The 5,119-nt window shown below is 35.9% G+C and overlaps 1 long non-coding RNA gene across 1 annotated transcript; it reads left to right on the top strand.

Moving 5' to 3' along the window:
• Nucleotides 1-342: 342 nt before the first annotated feature.
• Nucleotides 343-4,242, top strand: LOC109136113 (uncharacterized). The gene is made up of 2 exons (XR_002040940.3): nucleotides 343-880; nucleotides 3,981-4,242. It is a non-coding gene; the product is annotated as an uncharacterized LOC109136113 (long non-coding RNA).
• The last annotated feature ends 877 nt before the right edge of the window (nucleotides 4,243-5,119 follow it).

Genomic DNA, 5,119 nt, shown 5'->3' with positions numbered 1-5,119 from the left:
TTGCCTGCAGTTTGTTATATTTTTATTTATTGGTTATTCCTATACGTTATTGTTTAGTATTGTAACAGGCCGGTTTTTAAAAGTATTTATTAAATGTTAATGACAATTATTAACTTAATTACGCTTTGAATATTTTTAATTTATTTGGGCTAAGAATATGAATATTTTATTTTTTCGTGTTTGTAATATGTTTATTTATTTAATTTTATGAAGTTATTATTATTATTAAATTTAGTTTGGGTCTTATGTGCGACTAAATTGAGTGGTATTTGTCCAAACAAGAAAACAAAGATGGTTCGCGGTTTCCTTCTCGAACCATCCAACCCCTTTTGATATATTGTCGGCTTAATGAAACGCAAAACGAACCCCAATCAATTCCCTCTCTTCCCTTGTCTTCTAGAGTTTCAAAATCCCAAAACCCAAAAACCCCAACTCCTTTCCCTGATCTCGGTATTTCCTCGCCAAACCCCAATCCCTATGAAAAAAATCCCGAAACTCCAAACCTTCAGCCTGTTATTTTTCTCTCTCCTCTGTTCGCTTGGCTTTTCGCTGGAGCCCCTGCCTCGCCGGACCCGCGCTCTCTTTTCCCCTCCGTGTTTTCTCTTTACTCCATTGAAGCTCTATTTCTCCTCGTCGCGCGTTTGTTGTTCGCGGTTGTGCTGTCGCTCATAGCTGCTATTGGGCGGTGCTTCGCCACCACCGCACGTCGTTGTGCTGCTGGTGGTTGTGGTCGTGGTTGCCGCTGTAGCTCCGCCTGCCTTGCGCCGCCTCATCGCATCTACTGCTGCTCGTCGGTGCTCTGCCGTCGTGCCCTGAAGCCTCGAAACCCCTCCCCCTTGACTCCTCTGTCCCCTGTTCTTCGCTGCTCTTATGAGCAGAGGTACTAACCCTTTGATCCTTCCGTTTAATCTTGATTTCTTTCCTGGGAATCGTGAATGATTGTTGATAATTTGATGATTAATTGTGGTTGTTGATTATGTGGTGTTGATGGGGCTGAATTATTGTTTTTGGTGAATTTGTATATTGAATTGGATTGTGTTTATATTGATTGATTTTATAAATAGAGTATCATTATATTGTTGTAAATTGGTAGTGGGAAATGCATATTGGATATGGACCCATACTTGGTTGATAAATTACATTGATGATAATGTTAGTTTTGCGGAAGATTAGTAAATATAAGTTCTTGAACTAGTTTAATAAGACATGTTAGTTTAGCATGATTAATGGAAGTCATACTTTAGCTATGTTGGGTAGTAAGGAAATCTAATTGAATTATGTTTTCGATTAGAGGTTGTCATTTGAATAAGTAGAAGAGTTCATACTAAGAGAAACCAGAAATGATTTATGATATTACTTGATATCATTGAAGTGAAACCATGACCGAGTTATGGACTTGAAGAGTTATTCAAAAAGCGGTGATTATTCTTAGAAGTTTATTGGTATAGAATTGATTATGTTAGTTTTATTGTCTCCTAATCAAAGAGTTGTAATTTGACTCGTGAAGCATTTATATTTACGAAACTTGATTGAGTTAGTTTTATATAATTGAACTAGATGAGAAATACTTGGTTCTAATGATAATAGAAAGTTGTTAATCCTTAAATAATATTAATGTTATTAATTAGAATAGTACGTTGTTCGAGTTGTTCATTGTTAATTATGATATAGAAGTCTTGGTTTTGGCTTAAATGTTCTTTATTAGCGTTTGAAGGCGACTTGAGTAACAGATTGATATAGTAATGAAATTATGTTATTGATTTTGTTTATGCGATACATGAAAGTTGTTTCTACGTTGTTGATGGAAGTTCACTGAATTGTGGAAGGTGGCATACCTAATATATAATTAGAATTCTAATTGTACGTTATCATTTTGTTAAAGTATATACTATATTAGTAAGTTGATTGATGTGATAAGTGTGTGATAGTGTTCTACTTATAGCTATATGTTCTAGAATTGGTTGGGTGTAATTCTATAAATAAAAGATTAGTTATATGAAAATCTGACTAGAGTTATCAATGATACTATGGGGAAGAATAGTTTGAGTAGACTGTTTAAATGAGTCAACCTAATTGATAACGTCACATGAAGTCAAAGAAAGGATTAACTAATTACTATAATAATATGAAGAGTATGAAAGTTAGATTACTTAACTATGGAGTAGATCGGTGAAGATGTGTTTGATAAAGTATTTTAGTTGGATAGCTATAAATAGAATAATATAATAAAGTGATGTTAATTGATTAGAATTCGGAGGACTAAGTTGGTTTATATGATTACTTAAGTAAGTGCAAGTTTGTGCATTACTTTAAAGTAGTTTGAGTTACACAATGAAATGACTTCTAATTAGAAGGGAGGTTGACTCGTTATACTAAGTAAGAATATGATCCACTAATGGTTGTTATTGGAATCGAACTTACGAGAAAACATGACCCATAATTGATTAGGTCTAATCGACCTTTGTTTCATGAATCTCGAGTTGTAGAATCTACGCTAACTCTCCTTAGTTAATTCTAAGAGAGAGACTTATTGTAATTGTTGATGGTGTTTGATAACGGTTATTATCATTATTGAGATGAGTCTACATAGATATTGGTGAAGTGAAAAAGAATATGAACTATCTATATGCAAAAGTATGTGATGTGTGGAATTGGGTTAGTAACTCTCGCTAGTTAATTCTAGCTGAGAGACCTATTGTCACTATGGTTGGTATTTTACAGAATATGATTGGTTACTTGTGTGGTAAGTATGTTTTACAATTGTAATTGAGTTGAATCAAAATGCATAACTATATTAGCCTCGAGATACTTAAGCGATTATAACTCTCTAAGAAGAAGCCTTGCTTGTTGTTCAATGATTGTCAAGGGTTACTATAACTATGGAATAGTTCTAAGAATGACGATTGGGTTATGAACAATAATCGAAAGGAATATGAAAGGGAAAGTAGCCTCATCTGAGTCGACGGATGAGGTGACATGAACAGTGCCCCATGGACTGTGAACCTTGGGGGCCCCCACAGGGAAACCTGCCCATTGCTCTGTGGGGCGATAATTGGGCGTTATATCAGGTAATGTGAAACCTGTGGATGGCTGATGAATCAGCGGAAAAATGTACTCCGGACTTATCGCGGTTATTGGCCAAAAGTAAAGCGAATGGTTGGGTGACGACACCCACTGTCGGAGTGTAAGCTTTGTCTCCTCCGCCGCCTTCTCTTTCCACCTGTTTGAAAAGAATGTCATCGCAAAGTATGAAAGTTATATCAATGGATTCTCGATAAGGAATCGTATCGTGGTAAGTTGTTTTGATATTGAATTCCCGATAAGGAATCATATCAGGTAAGTAATGAATGTTTATTCAGTATATGAATATGAATATTGATAATGGTTTCCTGATAAGGAGGCATATCTTGGTAAGTGATACTAATGTTGGATTCCCGATAAGGAAACGTATCTTGTTATGTGGATTCCCGATAAGGAATTGTTATAGTGAAAGTTATAATATTTATTGCCCGACAAGAGGTTGTTTATAGAATATAAGAAAGTGATTGATAGAATATAAAAGCATAAGTGTGAGTTTCCATTAAGAAATCGACTAAAGGAAATGAAGATATTGTTGATATCAAAGTTGATGACCTCAAATTCTTACTATGAAATCGTGGTAAGTTGAAAGGTTGATTAAATGAGAATATAGAAACATGCCATTGTTGGGGGTCAACTTATGGTAGTTGTTACTATGTGATTAGTGATGTATTATGAAACGAGGAATGGGATAGACATATAATATGTATGTTCAACAAGAATATTGATGTTAAGCATGCTATGATTGGTATGATTGTTGAATTTATGTTAATTGCGTGAGAGTTGTTTTCAAGTAAAAGCCACCAAAGCATGTGTTAAGCTTATTTATGGGTTAGTACTCAGCTTTGCTGATGTGTACGTTGTTTTGTCATTTCTGTGGCCTGTCACTTGGTGGGTGGCAGTATCTTATATGTTTCAGGTTGAAGACGTGAGTTATTCTTTTGCAAGCTGAAGGGGATACGAGATGGTGCAGTATTATAGTTGTTATTGAAGTGAGGACGCTCCACTTGTAATAGTTAATTGTTTATCTTCTATAATCTATTTCTTCATTTAAGAATCGGTAGTTAGTGCTCAAGATTCTTTGTTGATTGTTGCTCCGCGAAAGCGTTGAGGTTGATGAGCTTTGGGATTCAGAAATAATTTATAAATTGAATTTGCAAACAAGTTTAAATCATTTCTCGCTTTAGCGTTGACCTATTTTCAAAGGAAACTCTTCCGGATTTTCTGTAGAAATTTATGAGAATAGAGTTTGAGAATCAGAGCATTATCGTAATAGTTAATCAATTTGAATAGAATTTGGGAAAATGAGTTCCACACTCTCCGATGTAGTTCGGTGAGTGTGATGGTAATAGTTCGGGTTATCTCGACCAGAGTCTCTTTCGCTGTGCTTAATCCTTTGTAAGCTGGTCGAGAGAATTCGGGTTGTTACATGTATCATGCTTAGAAATATTTATATTTGATATGTAGTACTCAACGTTGCTGATTACGTGCTTTATTTGTGTGTGTGATCATGGCTTTGCCTATTGATCATGTGATGATTCTTCTGGTGAGCAGAATCGATATTGCATTGACATTACAGGTTCGCAGATGTGCATCGCATTGGAATCTGGAGTGGAGAGACTGTATTTCTAGCATAGTTTAGTTTATGCTTTCGCAGGAACATTTTATTTTAGATGGTTGGTTATTTAAGTTGGTTGTTTAGATTCTCGACATTGTCTTTTATTTAGCGAGTTTTAATAAAGTTGATTTTAGTAAATTGTTTTCCGCTGCAAAATTTGAATAAGCCGATACATTAGCACACGGGCGATAATGCCTGGGTAATTCTCTAAGTTTATATTATAAAGTTATTTCTGAAAAGAGAGAATTATTGGGGTGTTAAAGACCAAGATTAATATTTTCACCCGTCGCCGATGCCGCCTTACACCCGTCGTCGTCGCCGTCGCTACCTTTCACCCGTCGTCGCCGCCTTTCACCCTTCGTGGATAGTCGAGGCTCGTCGTGGATGCTCGCTCCCCCCTGCCCATCGCCGCCTTTCATATCT

This window comes from Beta vulgaris, chromosome 9 (genome assembly GCF_026745355.1).
Source record: "Beta vulgaris subsp. vulgaris cultivar EL10 chromosome 9, EL10.2, whole genome shotgun sequence".
Lineage (NCBI taxonomy): Eukaryota > Viridiplantae > Streptophyta > Magnoliopsida > Caryophyllales > Amaranthaceae > Beta > Beta vulgaris.
This window is presented reverse-complemented; position numbering and strand designations above follow the sequence as displayed.